This window comes from Nipponia nippon, unplaced genomic scaffold (assembly GCF_047370975.1).
Source record: "Nipponia nippon isolate SJK-2023a ecotype South Korea unplaced genomic scaffold, ASM4737097v1 scaffold_19, whole genome shotgun sequence".
NCBI classification, from domain to species: Eukaryota; Metazoa; Chordata; class Aves; order Pelecaniformes; family Threskiornithidae; genus Nipponia; species Nipponia nippon.
Genome location: NW_028262335.1, coordinates 1,531,578 through 1,546,246, shown reverse-complemented (window position 1 = coordinate 1,546,246; position 14,669 = coordinate 1,531,578). Strand labels below are relative to the sequence as shown.

General features: G+C 50.5%; 1 long non-coding RNA gene across 12 annotated transcripts; it reads right to left on the bottom strand.

The window, feature by feature from the left end:
* Nucleotides 1-984: 984 nt before the first annotated feature.
* Nucleotides 985-10,499, bottom strand: LOC148056003 (uncharacterized). Of its 12 annotated transcripts, none has more exons than XR_015704396.1 (6): nucleotides 10,328-10,499; nucleotides 9,620-9,913; nucleotides 7,027-7,077; nucleotides 4,813-5,286; nucleotides 4,281-4,348; nucleotides 985-4,175 (listed from the first exon to the last, which is right to left on the bottom strand). It is a non-coding gene; the product is annotated as an uncharacterized LOC148056003 (long non-coding RNA). The 12 variants fall into 12 exon arrangements; XR_015704397.1 differs by having other exon boundaries at nucleotides 985-4,134; XR_015704393.1 differs by having other exon boundaries at nucleotides 985-1,912.
* Nucleotides 10,500-14,669: the final 4,170 nt, after the last annotated feature.

Genomic DNA, 14,669 nt, shown 5'->3' with positions numbered 1-14,669 from the left:
AGGGGGGCTGCATGGCAAAAAATAAGGGGATTCCATTACAAAAAATGAAGAGGGGATGCACTGCAAAAAATAAAGGGGTGCACTGCAAATAAAGGGGCTCTGTGCAAAAAATAAACGCGGTGCTAGGCAAAAAATAGAGGGGGGCTATACAAAAAATAAGGGGGGCTGCATTGCAAAAAACGGGGTGCCATGCAAAAAATAAAGGGGCTGCCTTGCAAAATGAGGGGGTCTGTGCAAAAAATAAAGGGGGGCTGCATGGCAAAAAATAAAGGGGGTGCATTGCAAAATGAGGGGGTGCTAAGCAAAAATAAAGGGGTGCTATGCAAAAAATAAAGGGGGGCTGCTTTGCAAAAATGGGGCGGTGCTATGTGAAAAATAAAGGGGATGCACTGCAAAAAATAAAGGGGATGCACTGCAAAAAAAAGGGGCTGCACTGCAAAAAACGGGGCTTGCAAAAAATAGAGGGCTGCATTGCAAAAACAGGGGTCTATGCAAAAAGTAAAGGCATTACATTGCAAAAAATAAAGGGGTCACAATGCAAAAAAATAAAGGGGTGCTATGCAAAAAATAAAGGGGTGCTATGCGAGAGCAAGGTCCCGCTGGCACCCAGCGCCCCGTCTGCACCTGGGCTGCGAGGGAAACGCTCAGAGGGGCTCCCCCCAGCCGGGGGCTCCGTGAAACCCACAGCCCCCCAAGAAACGGGGGCCGTCAGGGTCTCCCCGTCCCGAGGCACAAACCGTCTTCACCCCTCGCTGCGATCGGCGGGAGCAAGTAAAAAAAAAAAATCACTCGCCCGGCCGTTCGGGAGCCTATAGCTCCGTATATCTGTAACGGCTCCAAAATTCAGAGCTATAGGCAACCCCGAGCGGGGTTGGGAAGTCACCGAATCCTCCCGGCTGCCCAAAAATCTTCCCTCCGCTGAAAAGGGGAGGCCACGTCGCCCCGAGAACGGCGCGAAAGAAACTCCCGCTTCCGTTCCCCCGGGGTTTTTGCAGAAGTCTTTAATTAAAACGGGGTGAAGAAAACGCTGGGTGCGACTACTACCCCGCTTGCAGGAGGTAAGCGACTCGCGCGTCGCGCCCCGGCCCTGCTCCGAAGGCTGCATCGCAACGTGGACCTAAACGTTTTCCAACCCGGAGGGTCTCGTTTTCCACCAAAACGTGCCTCTGTGCGGAGAAAACCCACCCATTCCTATCCCCAAAAAGGAAAATGCAGTTTGAGGTTGGGATAAACCCAACCACGCACCCAGGGCCAGGAGTAATTTCGTTTTTGAAGCCGGTTAGGTGCTTTCACCAGAGCGCAGACCGTTATTTCAGTATTTCCCTTGGCCAAAGCCTCCTGACGGGGCTTTTTTATTGATTAAAACCATGCTGACGGGCCTTACGCTGCTCCGCCAAACTGAGATCTACTGATTGATTAAAAAAAAACAACAAAAAACCCCAAAACTCTTTGCACGCGCACCATCTGTTATTTAAAACACGTGATGGAGCCGCGCGCGCGCGAGAAAACGCGCTGCCGACGCGCCCCACCGGCGCTTTCCACCGCGCGTTTCTTCTCCGTGGAACTGGGCTTGGCTTTCTGGTTTAGCTGGTCAGAAGCCCAAAGAGCGGTCGCTACGCGCCCGCACCTTTGACGGGCTCCACGGGCACCTGTTTCTGAGAGGAAGAAACCCAAACCACGCGTCAAAAGGGATGCCGAATTCCCTCTCCGACCGAGCCTGCTTGCTGCGACGGCATTTCCAACCGCTCCCTCCCTCCCTGCGAGGGCGGCACCTCCACGGGACACGAGAAAAGCACGCCGGCTCCCAGGTCCCTCAAAGAAACCTCCCGTGGGGTCACCGCTGTCCCAGGGCCATCTTGCAGGCAGGCTGGCCGGGAGGGACATCCACGGATGGCGAACAAAGCCACCGACTCTGCGGACAGAAGAGACAGGCGGAATGAGCGCTGGAAGGGGCTCCCGTTACACGAAAGCCAGCTGGAAGAGGAGCGCAAAGCCCGGCCGGTGACGCAAAACGAAGCTCTGGACCATCCTGATACTTTTCAAACGCTTTGGGGGGAAACTGTTGCCGATTACAACACGCGACCGCGCTGGCGATGCCGCTGTAACCGGATCCCTGCAACTCGTTCGAAGATTTTAAAGAACGCAGACCCAGGCTAGAGACCCGAGCGAGGATAACCGTCCCCTCAGCAGGCCAGAGGCGCCTCGCCGAAGGACCCGTCTTACGTGGCAGCAACCGACGCCGTCCTCGCCACCGCAGAAGGGACGAGCGTTCGCGAGCGTCCTGCCGCTGGTGACAACACGACAAGCATCCAGGGGTGAGACAGGGACACGCATCCCTGCTCGCTGCCCTTCCCAGAGGGGCAAACGGCCGAGGAAGAGGAGACCTGGTCTGCTCTCCATCGCCCGATGGCCTTCGGCCTTCAGGACACGCGAGGGCAGGGCCCGGTGCACCGCAAGACGCAATTTAAATTAGTCATGGCCGCGCGGTGGGCGTAGCCGCGAAGCCGGCTATCTCCGGGCATCTCGGCCAACCCCGCAGTTAAACATTTGGACGTCTCTTATCGGCGCTTGGAGAGGATTAAAACGCCAGGTCATATATTAATGAGGGAGGAGGTTATAAACCCATCTCAGCTTGAACACCGTGTTCACATCAAGAAAAGCAAAGCAAGAACAGGCCAGATCAAAAGAGAGCCATTAAAGGCGTGAGAAAGTGGTGCTGCCATATAAGGAGCTAATAAAGTTAGCAGCTCTCCAGTTTAGAGGGGGGAAAAAAAGGGCAGGAGAATCAGAAAACATCCTTGGGGTCCACACGAACAGCCAGAGGCAGCCTCGCTTGGAGGAGGAAACGTCAATAAATAGAAGCGAGCAGGCGACGCTTGAAAAGGCAAGTTCGTACGTTTTTAACGCAACGCCTTACCCAAGCGGTGGAGCTTGCCACCACGTGTCGCCGGGACTGCTCGCCAAACATTTAAAAAAGCAAAGATTAGATACCGAACAAGGACAGCAACCAGAGCTGTATTTGCTAAGACCGTAACTTCCTATACTTGGCTCCAGCTTAGCAAGAGCTCCGCGCTTTGTGCTCGCAGCAGCGGCGCAGCCGGAGGTGGGGAAGGGAGGCATTAATTACGCCTCTCCCCGTAGCTGGGGACGCCGGCCAGCCACGTCGACCGGGGACTCGCGTGGACTACAGTGGTCACGCTAGCTGCATGCGACGATCATCCCCACCGGCGTCCAGTACGCCTCCGGCTCGCTCTGCTTTCCCCCCCCCCCGACGACAGTAGGTTACCCCGACCAGAGCCCTCCGACATCACCAGAAACACGCGGAGCGTTTCTTTGTTCGAGCCGGCCAGCTCCAGCCACCATCTTGTCATTATAAAACGTATTTACGTGCCTTTCCTGCTCATTGACTGTATTTATTAAAATGACAGCATGGCAGCTGAATATCAAATTGCCAGCTCGGCTTTTATCTCATTTTTAAGCCAGCCTGAATTACTGGCCTAATTTTATTGCTTACCCATTACATTTTATGCAATGGATAATTTTCTCCAAGAAGGAATTGGTGCTGTTTGATATTTGGGCTCATTTGTTGCCAAGAGAGAGGCTATCTGCTTACACACTGATAAGGCTTTGAACACGAAGCCTGGTTCTGGATCCTAAGCAACACAAAGTATAGGATTTGTATTCATAGCTCTATTGATTTCGGTTCTTTCCTCTTTGAGGGTCAGCGCTCCACATCTTCACGAGGAGATGACTCTGTCCAGAAAACTCCCTTCATGCTTTTGAAACCCAGTATTTAGTAATTTATTTTCAAACGCTCCTCCCCGCTGGACTTCATGGTGGTGTTCTTATCCCCACGGTACCAGGGATGGGAGCTGCCCCAAAACACCGCCGCTGTGGCTGGCGGGTTAGCACCAGTTACCTCCTGCAGCACAGGAAACACAGCTCAGGAGCCCCTGGAATTTGGTTTACACTGAACCCATTTGTATATATATAAAAGCACACTTCTGTTTTCAAAATACTTCGCTATACAAAAACAGACGTTTCTTCAGCAGCAGAGTACAGCCTGATCGCCGAGCCGCGCAACCAAAGCACCGCGTGCCGTCACAGCACTGCAGAAGAGCTGACTCTCGGTCACTGTATAGCAGATGTATTAGAATTAATACCTATTTTTTTGCCTGTTGTTGGGAAAAATTAGAAATATCACAGTACCGGCTTCTGCCCTGCTTCCCTTGCCCCCCAACTTCTGTGCGACCACGAACCAAAGAGCTGTGCCTGCTCACCTCGCAAGGGTTTTTCCCAAACACGGGGCACTTCACCAGCTAGACAGAGAGGATTTCGGTCTTCCAGGCTGCAAAATATTACATTTTAGGGGAAAATGAAAGAAAACAAAACCAAAAAAAGCCAGCCCCAAGTGATTTGATACCCAAACACGACAACTGCAAAGGATATAAATCCCCTAGGCCTGGACAGATCTCCTGTACTCTACCATTTTTTACTTTGCCCGTTGCTGTATGACCTCTACCTAAAAGCCCCGCGTGCAACGCTCGGGAAAAATCACAAAAATTATGCTGGAGACGTTGCAGTCCAAACCTGTGAGCTAAAGGCTGTTCTTCCCCACGTTCCCCAACAGATTGATCGGCACACCCAGCGCAAAATAAATACCGAGCCAGCCACCATCAGAGCTTTTGTTTCGCCAAACACCATTTTGATACCGAAGCGAGTTGACCGTGTTTTAAACGGAGCACGTTTGCACGGTTTTTGCTCTTTCCCCTCAGAGAAAAGCACACAAGAAAAATACTTGTGCATCGAGACCTGCTGCGCTCAAAAACCTCTCCGGCAATGCGGCACAGGAGAAGAGTTTCTCGGCGAGCTTTGGCTTTTGTTTCACCACTGCAGATCTCACGATGCCGCTTTTTAACTCTTCGGGATAACAGGAAAGCTTGAAAGACTGCGGTTTCCCCCCTTATGGAGGAGGAGCAGAGGTTTCTATCACTCGCTTGCTTTTTGGCACCGGAAATTCAGGTTTTGTTTGGCTTGGAAACCTCACGGATGTAGTTCTAGTAACTCTTCAGTCCAAAGCAGAGGGTGGTAAAAGTTCAGCGCTCACAAGGTAATTCTCACTCGTTTGTCCTTAACTGCCAAAGAAAAGTAATTCCGAGTCCCACAGGGCGTGCCAACCTGAAAAACGTGGAAACATCCCAAAGAGCCAGCTTCTCGGTCCACCGGAGCTCCGTGCCAGCGAAGGCCGCTGATGAGCACGAGGCGTACCTCCACACCAACACATCCCTAACGAGAGAATAAAATGAATATCCCTGTCCACGCTGGTTTATTTCAAGTATAGACGAGGCTTTAGGCACAGGAGCTATTGGCAATTTTCACGTACACCACACAGCGACTCTCCACCGCAGGGAGCAGGGTATGAAATCCGGCCCGGACACCTCATACTTACCCTCTGCTACATTTTTCCCAAAAAAGCATAAAATCATAGCTGCGCTAGAAATCACCGCAGCAACCAGACTGCCTCACTGGCAGCGAAATCGCTGCATTTCTCCTAAGGTGTTGCTCCAGCTTAGCGGGGAAGGGCCTCTCGGCTGGTCAGCCAGAGGCATTCATGCAACACTGATGCCAATATTCTCATTAAGGGAGGCTAACGAGAAGGCGCCGATACCTAACACTCCTTGCGCACTAACGATTGCCGGGACTCTGCGCCTTGAAGTCATGTGTGACCTAGGAGGGCCCAGCACCAGGTGCTTTTTATTACCTTTTGCAACACAACAAAAGAAATTGCGCCCAATAAGGAAGCATTTTCCTTCTTCCCAGTGAGCGAGCACGACTTTGAGGAATCAAGTAATAAAACAGCAACATCGCGCAAGAGCAAGTTCACGGGGGGAAAAATAGTAGTTCAAGGGGACGCTGATCTTCACCAACACGATTTAGGACGTTGCAACGCTCCCTCTGACCTGAGTCCGTTGCCTTTGCCTGCGCAAAATTAGGAAGAATATACTATCGCGCGTAGGTCTGTTGGCTTGTAGGGAAAAGGGCCCCACAGTTTTACCCCCTGGAGGCAACCGTTCTCCCCACCCCTTTTGTGTGTATTTTTTTTTTTTTTAAACGTGCCACACATCAGCACAATGCTGACAACTGCATTGTATGTTTTCTGCCTATGCAGCAGTTCAACTCTGGAAGCCAGTTTTTTTGAAAGGAGAAAGGGGGAGGGAGCTGTCCTTTGCTATACCGTTTTAATTGCACGGCTTGCTCTTCTACGCGACCACAGGGAAGGGAAGAAAACACTAAGGTTTAAAAACAGTACCATTTTTAGCATCCAAAAGGATCAAACTCAGTCTTCTCTCACAAGACACAGTGGAGCTTAGAGTAAAAGCTACCACAGGCAAGAAAAAAAAAAAAATAAATCACCAGGGTTTCTTCTCTGGAGTTGGAAGTGACCCCAGAAGACAGCTCATCTGTCCTTGCTCACTGCTGTTACGGTTTCTACCTTTCCACACCTGCTAATGCAGAGATACCAGCACTGAAAAAGGAAAATGGAGGGAAGGGTACGAAAAGCCGGACCATCAGTTTTTCCACCTGCCAGCAGCAGCTCGACGGAGCCTCGGTGGCACTGCTCCAAAGAGCAGCGACCGGAGCACATTACCAGCCTTTGCAAATAAAGCTAATAGTTAATATCTCACACGCACATGCGTTATACGGATAGGACTGGCAAACACAGCTTCCTTTAAAAATAAGGATGACTAATTTTTCTTTCTTTTTTTTTTTTAAAAGGCCACAAGGCAGAGCTTTTTCCAGAACCACCAGCCTTTGCTTTTGCGAAACAGTAAGCAGTGGGAAGGGGAAGTCCTGGGACCTACTCACGCTATCCAGACAGGAGTAACCACAGAAACATTGTGGGTTTCTGTGGCCCGTGTACAACACACACTTACACAACCAGAGCGCTGTGCCTTACCCTCCTCGGCAAGGCCAGACCCGACTGCCCAGGCGGCTCTTAGATCCCTGCGTGTTTACAATACTTACAAAGAAGGTATCTGCTGTGGAGAGGGATTACACAAACAAGCCTCTATTTCCCTGGGAAGAAAAGAAAAAAAAAAAAGGAAAAAAATAAGGCAGAAGACAGCTTTCACTCATAATATTGCAACATCCCCCTGTGCTACCTGCGTCAGGGAAGGGATGCACTGGGGAAGAGCAGCGTGCGGGGCTCTGTAATCGAAGCGGAGCATCTGCATTAGCTCGGTGGGCCCAGTCCCTCAAGCAAGGTCATTCTGGCTTGCAGGGAGAGACATTAGCGCTAGCCAGCCTGCTTTAATGCAAGGATGTGGTCAAACCACAGGCAGAGCCAGCACTAAAGGAGGTCACATGGGGACTACAAAAAGGTAATGAATTAAAAAAAAAAAAAATTAAAAAATCTATAAGCAGATGTTTACTGACAAGCAGGCAAGTCCACAGCTTCACTCTGGCAAGGAGCAAGGAGGGGAGCAGGCGGAGAAAGAACAGCCCAGTTCCCAGGACGCAGCAAAATACTCTGCATCTACAGAGAACACTGAACAGATTTAGGTTACAGCTTTTAGCCAGGCCCACTTACCAACCTCCCCCCCTCCCAGCTTTGCTTTGCAGCTCTAAACCCCACCGAATCTGTCATTTTTTTAAAGCACTCAGAAATGGAGATTTGCCACCGACGTGATTTTTGGTGCTGGCACCATTAAAATACTTACCCACCTCACAGACAAGGGCTGTGAAATCTTAAATTTGTGAGTGTTTGCAAATGATTTTGAAAGCCTTCCAAGGAAGGTGCTGTAGGATTGTAAATCCTTCCCATTATTAATAAAAGGGAGCTATTGTTCCAGCTCTAATCAAGACTTGTCTCCAGCTGGGCAATTTTAAAACGCAATTCAAAACACACACACACACACAAAGAAAAAAAAAAAAAAGGATCATGAGGAAGCTTCAACCCACAGGCTACCAAGAAAAAAAAAAATCAGTGAAAGAGCAAGCTGTTCTTGAAGGGGAAGGGGAAAAGAAAATAAAAAATAATAACCCTGCTATTGAAAATTAATTCCAAGCGGGAGCATGTCGGGGCTGGGGGGGAAAGCCTCCCTCCCACCGCCTGGGAAAGGTCACTTCTGCCATCGGTGCCCTCGCTACGCCAGATCAAGGCTGCGGCAGCGCGCGTGCGAGCGAGCAACCCCATTGCTGCGAGCCCAGCCTCATCCATCTCCATCAGGAGACATCTCTGCTTTTAATTTATTGAGCAAAAGGGGAGAAGAAAAAAAATTAAAAAAAAAAAAAACAAAAAACAAACCAAACCCTTGCAACACCTCCCAGCACCCTTTTCAAGGATGGGGAAATCTAGCAAGGGGGAGAGGCTTGGAAAGAGGCTGCCAGGCGGGGAGGGAAGGCAGGGAGAGGTGGTGCATCCTCTGCATCCTCCTCCTCCTCCTCCTCCTCCTCCTCCCCCGGCGGCAGGGACCACGCCTGCCCGGCGCTGCGGCAAAGGCTCCGCAGTGGGTGCTCCCCTCCCCCGTAGAAACTTCTGGAATAAGCAGCCAAGCTGGGGAGAGAAACGTTTATATCCGCAGAGGGGGGGGGGAACTGAGAGCGAGCAATAGAGCACATAATAAAAGGGAGAGGATTGCACACGGATCGGATACGTGCAGGGGGAAAAAATATCTATATATATAAAAACTAAGCCCACGAGTGGCTTTGGCGGCCCCGGCTCGGCGGGGTTTTGCAGCCTTCTTGGCTTTAAATAAAACGCCCCAACACAAAAGCACAAAAAAAAAAAAATGGTGGTGTTTGGAGCGCTAGATGGTGGGATAAAGGAGCTGATCCCTCCTCCCGGATCTACAGCAAAGCCCTGCCATTGCAGTTCAGCTAATTTGTCCTCTCTTTTTGTTGCAATGAATTGTCTGATCCGGACTATTTGATTGCATTTGCAGCTTCAGTTACTGTGGTTGCTTTTTGTGTGCTTTTTTTTTTTCCTTTTTGGTTCTCTTTTATTGTTTTTCTGGGTGTATTTTTTCCTCTTTTAATTTAAAAAAAAAATCCTCCCCAAATCTCCCAAGGAAAATCTACATCTCTGTGGAACAAATAAAACATTCAGGCACAAACTTCCACCGTGGACTGTAAAAAAGAGATGGGTTGCTTTTTGTTCTTTTTTTCTTTTCTTTTTGGATGGCATTTTTTTTCTCCTGCTTTTAGGATATATTGTAGTAGAAAGCCAATGGAGGAAAACAAAGGTAATATATATATATATATATAAAATCAAACATATATACGGGCCAAAATTACAGTGATTATATATAATTAAATCATAGTGGTTTAGGTGTGTGGGTTTATTTTATATTCTGTAATCAGTCCCTGGAGAAAGAAGATACATATATAAATCCGTAGTAAATATAGAGAAATATTTCTATATATGAAGAAATAAAAGAGCATCTGTATAGGCCTAAATCTGTAATTCCTGGAAAAAAACAGCAGTATTTTAGGCATTGTTTTTTAACAAAGAAGGGGCAATGTTGTAACGTAGCCTGTAACAACACTGTGGTGCAGAAAAAAAGGTAAGGCAACATTAAAAAAATATATTTAAAAAAAAAAAAAGTGTACGTGGTACCTTGGCTGCAGCCTCCAACAACGAGCATTTGGATGTTACGGGGTATTTTTTTTTTTTACGGTATTACCACGTCTGATCACACCAAGTACATGCTTTTAATTAACCGAATGGCGGGCAGGTTGTCGTGGGGAGCAAGGCGAGCGGCGACGGCTTCTTCCCTGCTCCACTCCGGCTCTGAAGATAAATCAATCCTCGGGTGTTTTGGGTTGTTGGTTTGGTTTTGGTTTTGTTTTTTTAAGCGCGTTTGGGTATTTTCCATGCTGTGAGGAGAGCGGGAGGCGGTGGCTTCAACCCCTGTGAAGGAGAAAAACGGTGGAAGAGAAAGAATTAAGCATAAAACTACCCACCTTGGGGCGCGTGTGGTGATGATGAGGGGGGACGTGTGGAAAGAGCAATTCTGGGCCAAAAATCTTCACGCTATGAGGAAAAAAAAAACCAACAAAAAACAAACCCTGAAATGCGTCGGTGCCGGCGGGCTGCGCCGTGAGGGGAACGGAGGGGCGATGGCGTCGGAGGGCCCTGAGGCAGCGATGCTGCCCGGGAGGGGAGGCCGAGGCCTCCGCCACCCCCGCGGCCGAGTGGAAATGCGCATTTCTGGGCATTTTCACATCCTTTTGCAAAGGCAGCGGGGAGAAAAGGGAGGAGGGGAAGGGAAAGGTCAGGTTTCACCCGCAGCGCTTTCGCTGCCCGCCTGGAAGGGATACGCACATCTGGAGGAGCCCCTCCGCCGCGCTCCTGGCACGGCTGAAGCCCGCGCTCGCCGCCTCGGCCCCCGCAGACCGCGCATCGTCCGTCCTTCCCCCCGCTGCCCGCCCGGCGCCATTTTGTCGCCTCGGCGCCGCTCGCCGTGGCCCCGCCGGGCGGCCATTTTGTGAAGCGAGCGGCGGGCGGGGGCGGGGGGGGGGGCGCAGCTCCTGCAGTACCGCGGGCGCCGCGGCGCTGTGGAGGCGGCGGGGCCGGGCCGTGAGGGGCAGCCCCGGCCTCCTCCTCCTCCTCCCCCTTTTGTCAGGCAAATACCCTCCCTTTTCGTGCTTATTTCTCTTTTTCTTTACAAAACGTGGTGCCCTTAAAAGGCCGGGTGGAGGCCGATCGCCTCAGCAAGATTCAGCCTCGGACGAAGCAATCCGATAAAGGAGATTAAAGTATATTCCTCCGGCTGGGCTGTGAGGGAAAGTTTAGCCGCATGGAGAATTAAGGGATATATTTATTTTTAGGTGCTATTCCCCCCTCCTTCTCCTCCCTCCAGCTTTTTTCCCAGTGATAAATCACCGAGGTCAATAAGCCACCTTGACAAACGGGATAACCTCTGAGAGAAATATCTCTTTTTATCTTAATAAAACCCCTCACCTATGGGCTCTAATGGACGCTCCAGCAAAATAAAGACGTAACGTAAGCTGCTTGAAGCCCGGTCTGGGTGAAAACTGTTAATTTTCGAGAAATAGGGCTGTGGGATGCTGTAATCAGTGCTGATACGATGAAGGAAAGCTGGGATATAAAATATCAAAGCCCCGCTCGCAGGCGTGTGCTGTGCATCTATTTTCAGAAATAGGGTGGGCTGGGTTTTTTTTTTTCTCCTTTTTTTTTTTCCCTTCTTTTTTTTTTTTTTTTTTCCAATAACCCAGGGTATCACTGGCAGCCTGGTAACACGCTTGCGTAATTGGCTGCATCGATTTTGCCTCGTGTTATTGAAAAACGCGGGGTGCTTTAAAAATATATCGTGGTGCTGGGTGTTTCAGTTTTGCGGGGAAAATGGGAAAAAAAAGGAGAATATAGCATTAATTTTTTTATCCTACCTGCCTGTGCTGCATAATGAAGCTGGAGAAATTCAGGGCTTGGGTGGCTCCCAGAGTAATCCCTGCTGGTTCCCCCCCTATCTCTCAGCCAGCAGGATCAGACCACTTTTCATTAAAGAAATGTTAGGTTTTTAGGTTGTGTCGAAGACGGGAAAGTGCAGAAAATGGGTCTGAACGCTCTGCGGGGAAGGATGACGCTGCAGCAAGCCAGCTGGGATATGGCTGCAATTAACCTGGGTCGACCAAAGGAAAAACCCAGTTTTCCTCCAGCTCTCTCCATCCCATTTGGAAAAAAAAAACCCAAAAAAAACAAAACACAAAACAATAAAACATCAGCAGCACTAAGCACCAGCCCTCCTCCCAGCACCTTTTCCAGCCAGCAAAGCCCCGGCGGCTGCTTTGGCCTCAGTTTCCCCTCCCGCAGCGTTTCCCTCTCCGCAGTGGCTCCTTCCCGGCACCTTGAAGGCGGTGATGGCAGAGCGAAGGCACGCGAGGAATCCAGCTCCTCTCTCCCTCTCTGCTTTTCGCCTTTCTCACGGCAAACCAGGGGGAATGCCGAGGAAGACACTTTCCAGCTGGTTTCCCTTTACAGGCTCACTTTTCTTGTGCCACGCCAAAATCTTCGGCTTGCAAAGAAAACCTGAAAAAAAGCCTTATTTGTTACGAAGCAACTTTGGCCACTGACTTAAAAATATTACAGCTGTGCCTGTCAGCTCCTCCTTCAATTTAAGAACTCTCTTTAAAAATCAAAAAAAGTCCTTTTGAGTTGCAAGAAAGATAACTTTTGGGTTTTTTTTATGGGATACACTGTTGTATTCCTGGGAGCAAATCAGGCTCGCAGCAGGGCACAGTATCGGATGCCTTTGCTGGGAAAGCCCGGGGAAATTTTATCCCTGGGCCGCACCCAGCCTGAAGTGAAGAAATATTTGCATTTGCTTCTCGTTGGAGGGCAGCCAGGTTCCTCCCCGCTCTCCTTGGCCTGCCAAGAGGGATTGCAAGAAAAGACGGGCTTATTGCAGCAGCCGAGGAAAGGGCAGGGCCCGGCCGCTGCGATTCGGAGGCGTACGATCCCCTTTGCCCTTTTGCACCGCCGCTGGAAGGAGACAAGCCCCCTCGAGGGGGTTTTTATGCCTGGGTGGTCTTGGGGGAGCTCTGCAAGGCTTGAGAGGGCTCCCAAGGAGAGCAAGAGCTTCGTATTGCTCCATGCATGATTTGTATTTATTTTATTTTTGCTAGCAGACCTGGGCACTTGCTAAAGCGCTCGCAACAGGGTGAGGAGCCCAAGGACGGGCTGAGCCGTCGCAGCCGATGTGGGCTCGCTCGGCAGCGGGATGGGACCCAGCTCCCTCAGCCCCACCCCTGTGAAATCTCCTCCACGCAGCTTGGCCGGCGCTGGAAATTCCTCGAGATTCTCCTGGGGGAAAACACGGGGCCGTGCTTTTCAGGCTTAGCAATGCTCCCCGCGCCTCGGCTTGTAATGCTTCTCCTGTTATCCGAGAAGAAAATGGCTTAAATCAGTCTTTTATCCTCTTACCTCCACGTCCATCCATCCCTGTCCCTTGTCATCCTCTGCTCCTGGAAAAATACGCCAAATCTGACCGCTTCTGCGTCTCATCGCCACGTTGCCAAACTCTCCAGCTGCACCTTGCCCTTCTCCTCGCCCTTCAGCATCGTCTCCAAGGCTTCATGTTGACAAAAACCTTTCCCTGCCTGCCTCCGGCCAAAAATCACCGCAGTCCCGGTGCTAACAGCCCCTTCTGGCTCACTCTGCGGGGGAAATACCCGACCCCTTCCCACCGTTAGCTCCGCGGAGGGGTAGCGTAGCTTGCTGAGCACCCAGGGGTGCTGCGCAGAGGGTTTAAGCCAGCGTGCAATGCAGTAACACATCCAATACGCCGCTCGGCATCGGCGTTTCCATCCTCCCTGAAAACCTCGCTTGGAACAATACCTGTATTGCCAAAAAACGGGCAACCCTTTGCCCCCGGGGGCTTCCCTTCCCCGCTCCCTTTGGCCACCGCCAAGTCTGCCCACGTCTTTTTACTTTTTTAGCATCATTTTGCTGCCTGGTTTTCCCCACAGGGCGAGAGGCTTTGGAAAGCGAGAGCTGACTTCGAGCAGGGGACTTCCCCAGCGTGGGACACGGGGGGCGTGTGGTGTCCCCACCCAGCCGGACCCAAAGCCACCTACTTACGTGACCGGGACAGGCCGCAACTTTACATTACCATCCTATTTATAAATAAGGTTACAGCAAGTTACGACCTGATGGATGGGCCGTAGACGCACATTATGAACATTGAGTAAGAGGCTCTGTAGATGAGGAGAGGCGGCAGGAAATAGTTGCGGGGTTGGTGTGATTAATCAACCAGCCCGCCGGACTCCAGTGCGTACGTTAACCATACATTAACCCTTTCATTCATAAATACAGCACGCGCTGGAGAGACATCATACGTGACCTAGAAGCTGCTCGTTTTCTTTTTTAGCAGCTCCCTTTTTTCATCGGGAAAGCATTAAACATCATCTCAGATGCTCTTGCTATTTTCTCCCCTCAATTTGTGGCTTTTTAAGCACTTTTGGTTAAAAAGAACCCCCCCTCCCCCCTTTCTCCAGCTGGTTTGCAACGCCCTCGCAAGCAAAACCGCGAAGCACCAGTGACATCCTTGCGCAGATGTTGGGCACGTAGAGAAACGGTCTAATTTCTGCTGGTTTGGACCGAGAGAAGATCAAAAACCTGATGGTGGAGCGATATTATCTTGGATAACGTGCAAAAACGGGGCTGTCCGTCTTTCCCGGCATCCTGGCGCTGTCGGATATAGGAGAAACAGCGTTCAGCTGGAGTTTTTCTGCCTGACGGGGGAATTTGTGCTCCGGCTGCCCTCTGCCGGCTCCGGGACTTGGTTGAGATGGAGCCCAGGCAGTGCAGGCTGTCCACAAAAACAAACAAACAAAAAAACCCAACAAAAACCACCAAACCCACCACCAAACCCCCTTTCATCACGACCACAAGTCACAAAATCCCGAATCCGGCCCCGAAAAATGACACCCCCCCCACTGTCCCCCAGGTGACAGCAGCCCATCGCTGCACCCCAAAGTCAGCTGCGTTACCTTCCTGAGCGACCTGACTCTTGCCACGCCTATAAAATCAAAAAAGTGGCTTTTTTTTTTTCTTCTTATTTTTAAACTTGCGTTTTATGGGTTAGGAATGCAGGGCGGATGAAAGAAACGAGGGGTTTTAAACTCGGGGTTTTATTTAACTGCGA